General features: G+C 33.9%; 2 protein-coding genes across 6 annotated transcripts in view; one reads left to right on the plus strand and one right to left on the minus strand.

Annotated features, from left to right (window-relative positions):
• The window catches only part of LOC142344811 (uncharacterized), a 340,173-nt gene that overhangs the window by 174,733 nt on the left and 150,545 nt on the right, over positions 1 to 14,895 (plus strand). The gene's annotated exons all lie outside the window — the stretch shown is intronic.
• The window catches only part of LOC142344816 (uncharacterized), a 136,790-nt gene that overhangs the window by 107,448 nt on the left and 14,447 nt on the right, over positions 1 to 14,895 (minus strand). The window contains exon 1 of one of the 3 annotated variants that reach the window (XR_012759283.1): positions 5,931 to 6,100. The exons of the other annotated variants lie outside the window; for them this stretch is intronic. The gene's annotated coding sequence lies outside the window, so the exon portion shown is untranslated. Of the gene's footprint in view, positions 1 to 5,930; positions 6,101 to 14,895 lie in introns of those variants that run through there. 3 annotated transcript variants of the gene reach the window in all.

Here is a 14,895-nt window from a genome sequence, read left to right on the forward strand (position 1 = left end):
TGCGAGATCAAGCTCGGGTGCCTCGCCGGAATATAGATATTCTTTTCAATTGTAAGTATTTTTTGATTAATTAAGAGTTTCCATGCTTCTCTGTAGCTCTTTTCGTTTTAGTAGATTCATATATTCCCACGGCCTTGCTCTGAAATCATAAGCAAATTCTTCAGAATTTGCTAAATTATACGCGTGAAACTTGTCCAAATTGGGCTCGGAATGCCATTTGATCGAAGCCGGCTTCCTTTCTTCAGCCACCACTGAGCGGTCAAGGTAGAGCGCATGACCTTTGCTGACCTTTTGTCTTTCAAGACGAGCTAATTCGCGTTGTAGCATTAGCCATTTTGTGTAGGGATATGAATATCCCGCAAGTAACAGTGGATAAACATACTCTAAAGAGTACTGCTCGCGTAATTTCTGAGTCCTGAAGTCGATTTTATGGTCCTCGTGTAAATCTCGAGCCGATTTTCGAGCTGGGCTAACTGTGCTGGGTTGCAATTCGCCCTCGATTAAGTTCTGCAGTCTTTGACTCAAGTTATGATCCGTCATTGTTTGGGGCATGCCTTCAATAGGGTTTCCGTAAACGTGAGGCGACAGTAGACCTCGCGATTCCCAAGATTCCGGACTCGGTTCCTGTGGTTCCTCGACTTTCTCAGGGCACCTTCTGGAGTTTTAATCGAAACTGTTTCCTTTCCCAATAGAGTATGAGCACCTATCGCCTATACTTAATACATTAACAGCCTTATAAATTTATAATATATATAAAATTGATAATTCTCAGTGAAGCAAAACTTCATTCAACTGGCTAGATAATGAAAGATCTTAGTTTTCTTGATATAAATTGGAATGTTTAGGCAAGATCTTATTAAGCAAGTTTTTTATGATATATCTTGATATGCATATCTAGATAACATCTTGAGAAAACACCTAATTTCCTGAAAAATGCAATAAATTTGCAAGTTGGAACCAACTGTCTCTATCAAGATCTTATCAATATATTTCACACTTGGCTTCACTGAGAAATAATAATTACACCCCGGCCTTTTATTAAACTACAGAAGCTGTGATTAGTGAAAAACCGTGCTTTATTTCGTTTACCAAGACTTATGACAAGAGAAAGTTGTTCACACGCGGAGAAGAAACAGATTCCTTTCGTCATATGACTTTCGGGGTGCGTAATACGGTTTGTACACATTGAGCAAACGTTGCAGGTGTTCTGCTGTGTATCTATCGTTTCTGGTGAAAGTTGACAATTGTTTTGGGGGGTCTCCAGGGATCTCTTTTGGTTCCGGCTCTTCCGTTGGGTTCCCATACAAGGTGTCTTTGAGCTCGGTGAGTACCTGACTCACGTGTTGATTGGACAGGTAGTAACCAGGAGGGTACATTACTAACACGTGAACGAGTTTATCCGAATAATCAAGTTGAACACTTTTTGTTACACGTTCTCAGATTTCGTTTTGTTCGAGCACCAAAACTTCTTTACAACGTGTGGTGTCAAAAATTTTAATCAAGTAACAAAAAATTTGTAACACGTTATCAAATATTTTGCGTTCGAGTAATAAAACTTTTGCACATGAAAACCAAGTTGAAAAACGTGTATAATAAAATGCTGCGAAGCATAAATTAGAGAACGTTCAAAAATTTTGTTCAGCAGAGCTCAAAGACCAAAACTTGGTGAGCAGAAACACATTCAAAAAAAGCTAGTCTGTTACTTCATGAATTTGATTTAAAAAACTACACCTTGTTTTGATAGCATCACTTATACAGAGCGTGCTGTACTAAGCGTGTAAAATTAAAGTTTGTCAAATTATAGATTCAATAAACCAAAGTATGTTGCATGTTTATAAAGTGCAATAGATTATCTCTAATTAAGCAGAATGCAATTTCGAGATGTATCAGTCGATAGATTGTTTTAAAGTGTTAAAACATTGTGAATACTATAACTCTAAAAATGGTAAAAAGTTTTTAAAGTTTATGAGTTATTTTGTGGAATACAAGGTTTGACATATATGTGAGCTTTAATTTGGTTAAGTTCAAATACAAAAGAGATGGATTTGCAGACGAACACAGATGAATGGTTGGAACTAAAATAAACAATTATCCCAAATGTTAGCTTTGTTGAACATTAATTCAGGTTTATTCATATCATATTATTATTCCTCTAACAGTAGATCCCCAATGAGTTACTAATGACTGTAGTACTTTAATATCTGAGTGTATTTACTGTGGACTGAGCTGAATAATAAAAATTCCATTATAGTGAAATTTCACTATGATCTCAATAATAAATTGAACAATTTCTCCCGCCAGGGTAGACAACAAACTAGTAGCAGGAGTGGGTATTTTGTTCACATTCTCTCCTTAGGCGCAAAAATGGTCAACTGATATGAATAATAACAATTATGCAACAATTCTGATGAAAGAAAAGGAGTAGTAAAAAGAGAAGACGCTTTGTTCAATCACTGAATTAATATGGATTTCCTTTTTCTTAGTGTTTCATCACAATAGAATATATAATTTTTAAAGATTTTTGCCTCAGAAGAATCCAAAAACTTAGACTAGCATTATTACGGTAAAAGAACGGCGAACATTTAATTTTTGCGGGTATAAAAACTCGCATGTTTTGCTGTTTTTCCCACTATATATTTTGAAAACTGAATCCGTGCGCGTGCGCGCGCGTGTGTGTGTATGTATGTATATGTGTGCGTGTGTGTGTGTGCGTGTGTGTGTTTGAGTGTGTGTGTGTGTGTGTGTGTGTGTGTGTTTGAGTGTGTGTGTGTGTGTGTGTGTGTGTGTGTGTTTTAGTGTGTGTGTGTGCGTGCGTGCGTGTGTGTGTGTGTGTGTGTGTGTGTGTGTGTGTGTGTGTGTGTGTGTGTGTGTGATTGCGACACTCAAAGATTATAAATCAAAAAACCTTAAAAAAACAAGAAATATCCAACTTTACCTTGCACACAGAGCATAACTGTGATTTTAAATACAGCATAAGAAATATTCCTGCAAATAGTGATTAAAGATTATCACTGCCTTCGCACAGGATGCAAAAGTTTCAAAGTGTACTTGTGAAAAGGGATGAAGAAATTTCACAATAAAATTATTTCCTTATAGCCAACTTCATACGGTACTAAAAATACACCAGAGCAAAGACTAAAGTAGGTCATTCATTTCTGAGTGAAAAAAAGCAACCAATTAAACTTGCAACTTAGCATCTTAACTTTATCCGTTACCTATTTACCAGAGGAAACGTTTTTATTCAATTTTTTATAAAAAGTATTTTTTGAATCTCACTTGGTTAACCCGTTTTCTGATATTATAAAATCAATAACTTGGCTCAATTTGTGCTTAATTCTCTTTTTGGATTGGGATCATTGATAGCTATGTCTATATTGCTCAACTCTGTTTCTCTCTTTTTTTGCTGAGGTCTTGACACATCATATTTTTTAATTTCTTCTAATAAATCCTCGTTCACAACTTTTAATTTGTTTCTAAAGTCAATAAAACCGGAAAACAGTTGACCAAGTCATTTGCCTTGCAAAATGTTTCTTCACTCATGGTATATGATTAATGTTTAAATAAAGATCATCTATGAAACAGTTAGTTTAGAGCATATTATTTTCGCCATGTTATTCTGAACAGCTCAGAGCTAATTGACTAGCAAGGATAAAAAAGCTGCAATTAAATATCAAAATTTATTTTTTCTTGTATGAGTTTTTACACCTTCCTTTAAGTTTAAAAAAATCAGGATTTTTTACAAGGATTCTAACCAAATGATTTGTTATGACAATATCCAGTTGATTGTGTGTTTCCGATGTTGTCATATTAAATCATTTTCTCATAATACCAAAGATGGAGGATGGAGACCGTGAAAGAAGTAATGCTTGTCAGACGCTCGTTTTCATCTTTGTAGTAATTCAAAAAAGCTCCTGTCCATCGGGGTCAAGTTCAAGTTTCAAATATAAACAAGCGCAGTTACTATAATCAAAAGTTTTTTTTTCATTGTTTTAGTCCCTTGAATTTTTTCCTTTTCCAATTGCTCATTTGGATGCAGAAACCTTTAGTTGAAACTGGGATAAGCTAAGGGGGAGGAGGGGGCTAGTTTGGGGGATTAAGCACGGGTGTAAATATAGTATTATAAACGATGAGTGAAAGATTTGATGGGGGAGTTGTGTGTGTGTGTGTGTGTGTTTGTGTGTGTGTGTGTGTGTGTGTGTTGTGTGTGTTGTGTGTGTATGTGTTGTGTGTGTGTGTGCAGAGCTAATTGACTAGCAGGGATAAAAAAGCTGCAATTAAATAGTAAAATTTATTTTTCTTGTATGAGTTTTCACACCTTCCTTTAAGCTTAAGAAAATCAGGATTTTTTACAAAGATTCTGACCAAATGATTTGTTATGACAATATCCATTTGATTGTGTGTTTCCGATGTTGTCATATTAAATCAATTTCTCATAATACCAAAGATGGAGGATGGAGACCTTGAAAGAAGTAATGCTTGTCAGACGCTCGTTTTCATCTTTGTAGTAATTCAAAAAAGCTCCTGTCCATCGGGGTCAAGTTCAAGTTTCAAATATAAACAAGCGCAGTTACTATAATCAAAAGTTTTTTTTTCATTGTTTTAGTCCCTTGAATTTTTTCCTTTTCCAATTGCTCATTTGGATGCAGAAACCTTTAGTTGAAACTGGGATAAGCTAAGGGGGAGGAGGGGGCTAGTTTGGGGGATTAAGCACGGGTGTAAATATAGTATTATAAACGATGAGTGAAAGATTTGATGGGGGAGTTGTGTGTGTGTGTGTGTTTGTGTGTGTGTGTGTGTGTGTGTTGTGTGTGTTGTGTGTGTATGTGTTGTGTGTGTGTGCAGAGCTAATTGACTAGCAGGGATAAAAAAGCTGCAATTAAATAGTAAAATTTATTTTTCTTGTATGAGTTTTCACACCTTCCTTTAAGCTTAAGAAAATCAGGATTTTTTACAAAGATTCTGACCAAATGATTTGTTATGACAATATCCATTTGATTGTGTGTTTCCGATGTTGTCATATTAAATCAATTTCTCATAATACCAAAGATGGAGGATGGAGACCTTGAAAGAAGTAATGCTTCTCAGACGCTCGTTTTGATCTTTGTAATAATTCAAAAAAGCTCCTGTCCATCGGGGTCAAGTTCAAGTTTCAAATATAAACAAGCGCAGCTACTGCAATCTTAAGTTTTTTTTTCATTGTTTTAGTCCCTTGAACTTTTTCCTTTTCTAATTGCTCATTTGGATGCAGAAACCTTTAGTTGAAACTGGGATAAGCTAAGGTGGAGGAGGGGGTTAGTTTGGGGGATTAAGCACGGGTGTAAATATAGTTTTATAAATGATAAGTGAAAGATTTGATGGGGGGGGGGGGAGTTGTGTATAACGTTTTCAATTCAATTGACTAACCTCTGACCGCTGTAGTTTATATGACTCATCACTTTAACTGGTACACATAAAAATAATATAATAACTTTGCTAGTTAACAAAAAGCGCCAACAAGGAATAGGAGACATTTTTTGCTGCCACCATCTGTTTTCAACTCTCAATTATGTCGGTCTTTTGTCTCCTGGCCATTTAAAGTTTATCTTCCAAAGAGTACTCTATTGTAACTCTTCATAGTTCACAGGCAACTTATTCATGCTTCTAAAATGCGCTTGAATGACAATCAAAGTACTATTTAAATCACAAAAATAAAACTTATACCACAGTCCTGTTTTGATGGTACTGCAATAAACCCCATATCTAGAGTAGATACTATCTAAATAAAATAGCACAGATTGAAAAAATTAAACAATAGCAGATACAGACCAGAGCATAAATAAACAAACAAACCGAACAATTAGACATACAAATATTTTTCTTACCTGTGTGCGCAAAGTTGGCATATGGTGAAATTTGGAAGAAATAGTAAACAAATAAACAAATTTTCTCACCTGGGGCTGCAGTTGACAATGGTTTCTTAGGAAATGCTTCTCTAAGTTGTCTAAATAATGACAGCTCAGTCTAATAGTAAGCGCAATTGAGAGAAAATTGTCATCTTCCGCTAAAATGGTAATAGTTGTTTTTATAACACCATATAACCGGCCAAAAAGGGCAGATTTCAAAATTGAGTTATTGCCTCTCATTGAAAATGAAAATTCAGTAGGTCATACAGATCTAAAATATCTTAAATGTCAATTCTAGAGAAGGCAAAGGAGGTTCGTCAATAAGCGTCCGGACATAAGATTCCGACTCCGCTTATCCACAAGTTTAGCTTAATTGTCTACCAAATGAGGAAAAGATAGAAATTTTTTCAAGGTCTCACATATAATAATTGGTGTATAAATGAAAAAAATGCTTCCAAATCAAATCACTTAGTAAAGTAAATAATGCCACATTAGTGGTCCGAAGAAACCTGCGATTATTAAGACTACGAGTCCAGACAAAAAAAATAAAATAACTGCGAACATTTACATTCAAAACTCAATGTCTATTTTGTTGAAAAAAATACATAATAGAAAGCAGACAAAAATGACTAAAAACGAATAAGTTAAAAATCGTTTATGTCTCCTGGAAAACAAATGAAATTTCATTATTGAAAACCATAAGACATCACCAGAAAACTTAAAAAGATTTCTGTTCATTCAAACTGCAAAATTACTACTTCGACACCGGTCATTATCCAGAATATGTTGTACGTTTCAAAAAGTAAACGACCAATTCAGCTCCAATTCCGATGAATTTTTCAAGAAAGCAGCACCGAAGCCATTAAAACATTTATCTAATCGTTAAAAATTTAAATATAATTAATTGTGCTTTCTTTGAACAGCAGCAAGGAGAAATTTGACCTCGGAATAATGAGAATGGGTAGCAAGTATTAAGAAAGAACGAAAGGGATAGGTAAAAAAATATTTGATTTTTTTCGGAAACAATTCATTTTTGAGACATAAAAACTTTAGCTAGCAGCTGAATACAAAAAACATGTTCTTTAATTTCCCAACAAAAAGTAACTGATAATTTTTATTATTCGGAACAAGTCATAAGTTTACAAAAAGAACTATGAAAAAAAAGTGCCAAAAGTGAAAAAATGCTGAAAAACCGGTATAGAAGACGTTAAAACAATAAACAATGCACTGAAAACCTTCTAAATGTTCAATTGTGCCTTTTTCAACACCAAAAATGAAAATAAATATAAAACAACTATCAACTGAATTCAATACGCAGGTTCTTTTGTACATCCATAAAAAGCGACTATGATCAACGTTTATCATGAATATAGCAAAAAACTACAAAAGAGCGACAAAAAAACGATTAAATTTTAAAAAACCATTAGTTTTTGCTAGAAAACGGTGTTGAAGCACTTAAAACTATAATCTCCTAGCTGAAAAACCCATGATGTCAATTTTACTTCTTTTTAAACTCCAAAAAGACCTGTCAGTTTTGTGGCGCAAGTAAAAAATGAACCTCATTGATGAGGAAAAACAAAAAAACAAAATTTTTTAAACAAAACTGGTAGTATCGAAGCAGATAAACCATTAATTTTAACGTAAAACTGAATTAAAATTTAAGTAATTATCCAATTAAAAAACCGATGCATTATATCTTTGCAGAAATTAAACCAAAAATGATCAAAAATGAGAAATGATCAAAACCAAAAATGATCGAAAATGAGCAAAACTCATTAACAATTATTAATTTTTCAAATATGTAGAATTTTTGACTAAAAAAACAACTCAGATTTTCTTTAAAAATCCGTTAGAAGCCAAATTGATTTGTCATTATCACGCCCTAATTAGATTTTTTTTGTAAAAAAAAAGTAAATGAAAGCAAAAATTGCAAAAAATGAAAATTTTTCGACTGACTACAATGCAATTTTTTTGTTTTTTTTTGATTGACTTCAAGAGACATCGATTAGAAAAGAGCTAGACTTCTTTTTGCACAAATTCATTTAGGAACAAGTTCTTGGTTCTGATTTTCTGGATATGGATAGTCTGAAAAAGGCCAATATATCAAAAATAAAAGATGCTTATTGCTTAATTATTGAAATAAATTAGGGAAAAACCGTCAAAAATTTAATTTACGAACACTCTTAATGAATCCACAAGTAAAACTAGCTATTTTTTAGACAAAAAAGGATTTTTCAGCAGTTTTTAGGAGCGTTAATTCGGTAATTATAAACGAAGTGGAAAAAAGCTTAGTTCGTGCCATTTCTAATGAAAAAGGGCTGAACTTTGAAAAATTTAGCAAAGATTTTAGCCAAATAACTGTATCAAGTAGTTTAAAACCACTGCTTCGTTTTTTTGTAGTAAAATCAAAGACATGATGGTTAACAATTCTTACACATTTGTTAGCAAAGTTGGCAAAAGAATAAAAAAAACTACGAAAAATGTGAACAATTAGAACATATGAAAAATCAGACAAATGTTCATAAAAATTTGAACCTGCAAAACCCTGAGGAAAAATGTGGGCCGGAAGAGCAATGCCATAAAATGCCGCGCAATCAGAATTTTTAAAAATTATTTTTCAGAAAAAAACTCTTTTTTCAAAGAACCAGTTTTACTCATTTGAAACGCTATTATTTGACTTTTGTGGAGTGAAATAGTAAATTTTTTTATAATATGTTAATCTGGTTAAAAATGTTTAAAAATGGTTTATAATGTTTCAAAATTATTTAATATGGTTAAATTATAAATTGCACTATTTAATTGATCAGTTACTCTTAAAAATTGCTCAGAAAAATGTATAAAATACAAAATATTTAATTATCTAACAACAAAGTTGCTCTAAAATATTCGGCTTCAGAAATTTAGAATTGAGAAGTTTCGACAATCTTGCTTTATTCTTTAAACTGTTTCAAGACATCAATTTTTGGATGGTGATTATAAAAGTCTTCGTTAAGTTTTTTCTTGTCAGATGATTAGTATTTGTCAGATTTGACCTGAAAATAGCATGGTACTGCATAAGAATGACTAAACAGTTAATTGAAATTAATCTACTTCAGTAGTGAAAAAGACATGAAAAGTTTCCTCTTTTGAATAGTGAAATCTAATTTTTGACAGGACAGTTAATAATTATCTTTTGATTGGTTGATCATTGTATTAAATAGTCACCCAATTAACATATATCCCATTAGTTGAAGCCAGAACTAAGTATCATTTTATATTTTTAGGGATTTGATCTGAAGTTGCTAAATCTGTACAATGGTACAATGTTCCTCTATAGAAAAAAAAAACAAAACAAGTTAGCAATTACCTAGTATTGATGAATACTTGGTTGTGGTTCCGTTGTACAAAAGGTAAATGTTTTCCATGGTTTCCAAGCTACAGAACGTGTTATCTTTAATAACTGAAAACAGTTTTTAATTTCTAATAAAAATGTCGCGAAAGAGATATTTGTTGAAAGTTTGCTAAGTATAGTTACCCAAATACAAAATTTCAACAAAACATTTATTTCAACAAATATGGCAATTTTCACCTCAGCGACAGAGATCTGTTCATCCACTTATCGGCTCATAATAGTTATTTTCAAACAAGCAACAAAACAATTTTTCGCACAAAATTTTCTCCAATATTTGTCTGAAAAAAGCATTTTCGGGAGAAAATTTTGGGAAGTCGTCCATAACTTTGATACCATTAGTCCCTTTTTTGGATTTCTAATCCTTTATTAATTTTGGGAGACTTCGATGGTGGTTTTTATTAGAGTCGGTTTTTTACTCCTCCATTCCCATCAGCAAAATTACTTAGCCGTTATTATCGCAGTAAGGTTTTAAATTTAGAATTCGCTTTTGTTTTTGGATTAATTCAAGGTCAGTATAACTTGGTTCTTTTACGAAAATTACCTTACGTTCAATTTTACCTTCCCACGCCTACCCATTTCGACAAAACTATTCTCCTGATTAGTACCAAGCACTACCAAAAACACCGTAAAGTTATAGAAAAAGCATTGTTATCAGTTTTGCGTACAACATGAGTTCTAATTTGCAGTTCTAATCAACATGACCGCCATCAATTTGCGTTTTTTTCTATTAGGTTAAGTTTTTTGACTTTTTTCCAGCATTTTTGTAATGGTCAGTTGAGGGATGGATCATAGAACTTCTCTCTTTGTTATTCACTTAGCGTTTTCCTACCTTTCAAACAGTTGCAAGTATCCAACCGTCAGAGCATCCATATAGTGCATGCGGAAAAACCAGCTAATTCTGAAGTCAGTTGGGGGTCTTCTCCAGTGTTGGAACGTCATGCAGTTCTGATCTATGTCTGCGTAGCGTCGGCGTCTGCTCTGTCATCAGTTGGCAACATCGTTGTATGTCGTTCTCTTCTTGGTGTATAACAGCTTACTGTCGTCACGAAAAGTAGACTCCAGAGATCAGCAGACAAGGCAAGGAAGGAACTGGTCAACCTTCTTTGTGCAACCATTATAGTAGTGGAGTAGTAGTTCTTGGATTTTTGCTAGGTAGTTGACAACAATCCAATGCCGCATTCGTCACAGCATCACTCAAGTTGCGGACCAATACAAAGTTAATCTACTAAAAATTACAAATATAGTTGGTTCTCTAATCTGCTGTCTGTTTTCTCTTCTCCCGGACTCATTCAGTTCAGTAGCCAAAACAACGAACGATATTTTCCCACAGTCGTACCCTAAATTCAAATTTAATGAAAAAAAGTTTATGCATCTTAACATTCAAAGTTAGTAATTGCTCCAATTGAATGATTAATATTCTCTATAAATGTTTAGAGAGAAAACTACACAGTTTTTTGTAACTTTTTATTTAAACCATTGTATTTGCGTAGTAATCTTCTTCAATTAGTAATTGTGTTTCAATTTCGTTCTTCTATTCGTTTTGTTCCCACTCGTCGTATTAAACAAAAATGAAAAAGTTCCTTTAGAGTGTTCAACTGTAACAGATTTAAATGATTGTTTCAGTTCTGGTAAGTGCTCCTATCAGCGTGGAAAATGTTCAAAGGCAACGTTTCCTAAACTGTTGAATTTTATCCAATGTTCAAAAGACTTTTAATTCATTGGTTGAAGTTGTCTCTTAGAGTCATAGTGAATAACAATCGAAGGAGTTCACTTGATGCGCTTGGTTACTTTCTCTGCTCCTGCCTACGACGCCAGAGCATTGGACCTAGGAAAAAACTATTCGCATTTTCAAATTTCGTTAGGAGATTGTTTTCAAGAAAAATAAACAATATTTTGTGTGTTTTGCAAATCGACACAAAATATTGATTGAAGTAAACTATAAAAGTTTCTCTTGTATTTTTTCTCTCTTTGATTTTTCTACTCAGCCAAAATGTATTCATTTTTCGGAATGAAATTAAAGTCAGAGGATATTATTATTTGCAAATTAAGATAGAAAAAAAACTTTTTCCTTTACTTCTTCAAACTTTCCTTCAAATAGAATTATTGATCCCTGTATTTCCATTCATCCGTAAAACATTTTCCTAAACAAAATGAGCAAAAATTAGCAAAAACAAAATTAGCAATACTCATAAACAATGTCGCTATTTTGAATGAATAAATATTTTATTTTTCGACATCTTTTCTTTAAAAACACTAATCAGGGTATTGTTCAAATTATCAGATTTTGTTCTCGGGCACAGAGTTTATATAAAAAATTGATTGTGACCAGAAGCTCATAAAAATTGGCAAAAGGAATTTCGTTTCTTTGGAGTAATAGTATGTAGGCATAGTTAATGCGGTTAATAAACCAAAAAACAAATCAACGAATAGATTTTCAACCAGCGCCGATGAACAGTTTTCAAGCAAAATGTTCTATGTTGAATTACGGAAAGTTTCTGACGAAGATTGAAAAAAAAACTGTTTTTTCGCTTGTTTGGCTTTGGTCTAATCAGTGCTCCCCAGCTTGGGCGCAACCTCTGCTGTAGTGACCAATTTGCATGCATTTGCTGAAGCGCACTGTTTTTCCTTCCAATGCTTGCAGGTGTTATTAGATTTTGATCTGCTCGAAGCAACTGGTTAGTTTGTCCTTGCGGCTGCTGCTGTTCATTGAGGAGTATCTCTAACAAGCAAAAACCGTCCATTTTCATGACGCCTTCAACTATGTCATAGTCCAGGGCCCAGTCGTCACCACCTCCAACATCTTGACGTCTGCTTGGCGTAGGATGGAAGATTGGACTGCAACTTTCCGAGCCATCATGGGTTTCCTCCATGAACAAATGGATAGCCTGGCGCAGGGTGACATATAACACAATATAAGTCACCTCTCTCAGTTGTTGCCTGAGTTGTTCATCCTGGAGGCCCTCCAAAAACAAGCAACCATCCAGACAATACAGTGCTGTTGTGCTAAAGGTTGTGTCTGTTTTCTGGTGCACTTTAATTGCCCTGTCCGCCAAACTTGTCAAGCTCTCTCGTTTCCGCTGGAAAACTGGAAGGATTTTTGATGTAGCTATTGGCATTTCAATTCGTTCAATGTCCCTAATGCTCTTTTTTTGCAAACTTATTTTTCACCCTCGGAATCTTTTCAGAAACTAAGGTGAAGAATCAATTAAACCAATAGAAATATCATTGAGAGAAATAGCACTCCTTTTCGGTAGAAAAAAGTCAGTTAAAACTGTTGTCTAATCCGAACACCCTTCTGTGGTCAACAATATGGAAATTAGGATCGCAGATTAGAGGTTTATCCCTTTTCACAATTCCATAAGTGTTCCTAGAATAATAAATTTATAATATAGCTTTACTGGTAGGGGTGGTAACTTCACAATCAGACTGCTCTAGAATAACTAAGGGTTATATCAAGCCCTTCTTTCACTCCTTAATTGGACTATACTGCGATTTGTAGAACTTTACGCAAGTGCCAATAAGTAATAACGTAACATGTATTTCAAAGCTTTTCTGTTATAAAAAAAATACTTATAGTCAAAAAGCAAATTACATCAATGAAGTGAAGCTGGTGACTCTAAGACTGGGAACTATACTAGGTTCTCAATTCAACTAAATAATTGAACGATCAAACAATATACATAAAGTAAGATAGTAGATGGCGTGAAGTAGTTGATGTAATATAGTAGATGTCGAGCTCGTAGATGTTCACTCCACAGCCCAACCAGTGTAGTATTAGCCAACTTGAACAAAACGTTAAGACATTGCCATCAGGTACTTCAGGTTAGTGCAGACCATGCCACATGATTGAACCCAAATCACCAGTTTACATGAGGCAGCCCTGCCTTCAGAGTGGCATCGCTATTTGGTCTCCTGGAAAGATCTTAGCCAATTATTACTCTCAGAAATAAATAGTCTTGATGTTGTCCGGGGCCTCAGTTCTGTCCCCCAGATTCGTTACATAACCTACCCTATCTTTATTGGTTGATGTATATTTTTCATAATCGCTCAACTAATTTATTTTCTATTAGTTGAAGCCAGAACGTAATAATTTAGATCTTTGGTTTTCATTCAAAATTATACTGCCTACTTGTGTTTTGTTATGATAGTTTAGTCCAATTTTTTCTCGAAACTAACCACCATTTATGTGAAAATTGCTTTTTTGGTGGATGAGTTTTGGGAAGGTCGTCCATAATTCTTATGCTACTTTCATACTTGTGAGAATTTACCGGGGAATTTATAATTGAATCCTTATCAGAACCGAAATTTACTTATCTAACCGTTCTCATCAGTTAAAATTATTAGCCTTTGTAATCGTTGTACAGTTTCAAATTTTGAGTTCACTTTTGTGTTGAAAAAGTTTCAGGGTCGTATTAATTAGGTTCGTTTCCGAAAAACGTTGAAGTTCAACATTCCGTTCCTACAACACACCGCCATTTCAAAACTTTTTGTTATTTTTGAGCAAACAAAAGCAATGAAACAAAATCCAGTGAACAATTGGGAGATAATCGAAAGCAACCATATAACAATGTTCCATTTCGTTACAACGTAATTAAAAGCCATTAAAAATTTGTTACATTCCACGCTTACAGTTTTGCTCCTTGACCTGAACTACACTCATGAGCGCAATTTTGAGCCGATGATTCGTTTGCGTTGCAAATGTTTTCTCGGAAATCCTTTGAAATCCATATCTTTTTAAAATTGCCTTCAGTTTTTGGAATTAAGGGCTAACCTTTGAAATTTAGTTTTTGCTCGGGAAAAGTTTAAATTTTTGCAGAGACACCTGCTGCAAAGAAAAAAAATTGTTGGAAAAACTTCAAATGTGGTTTAGTGAAGCCAAGGAACAACTCAATGATTTCTTGCTGTTCTATCAATATTTTGCAGTTGCAAAAAGAAACAGAAGAAATTATGATGTCGATGCTTTCGATCTCTCTTAGTAACACCAATCTTTACAAAGAAATTGTTTAGAATTTTCAATGGGCAATTGTTTGCTGTTATTATATTTTCAATTAACTGAGTGTCATCGATCGTGATTATATCAAACATGTTGTTTGTTTTTCAACGATTGAATTTAAATACTTTTAATTTATCTAACTCCTCCTCCTCAGACACGACCCAGTGAATCGAAACTTGGTACATCTTGATAAGACATGCATGATCTTGATACGTCTTGCAAAAGTGAAAATATATTGCCAAGATCGTTAAATACCAATATTTCATGGTATATCTTTATAAGATATTGAAAAGATCTTGTCAAGATTGACCAAGAAAATTTCTTGACAGCTCTTGACAAAATCTATACAGATTTTGAAAACACTTATTCTCTTTTCTGATCGCTGCTTGACGTATCTCGTTCTCAGAAAATAAATCAACGTCTTCTGACAGAATCTTAACAGATCTTTCAAAGATTACACTATTTGCAGTTTTTAAGAAAACTTTTTGTCAGTTCTAAACAGATCGGCATCGGGAGCGTATCTTGACTAATTTGTTACAGATCAACGAGTACCGATATCTGAGTGTTGAAAAGGACCTCTCTTTTTGATGCCCAAAAGAGCAGCATTTTGCCAGGAATTTCTGAGATAT

Source organism: Convolutriloba macropyga, chromosome 8, assembly GCF_964194025.1.
Source record: "Convolutriloba macropyga chromosome 8, txConMacr16.3, whole genome shotgun sequence".
Taxonomy (NCBI): Eukaryota; Metazoa; Xenacoelomorpha; order Acoela; family Convolutidae; genus Convolutriloba; species Convolutriloba macropyga.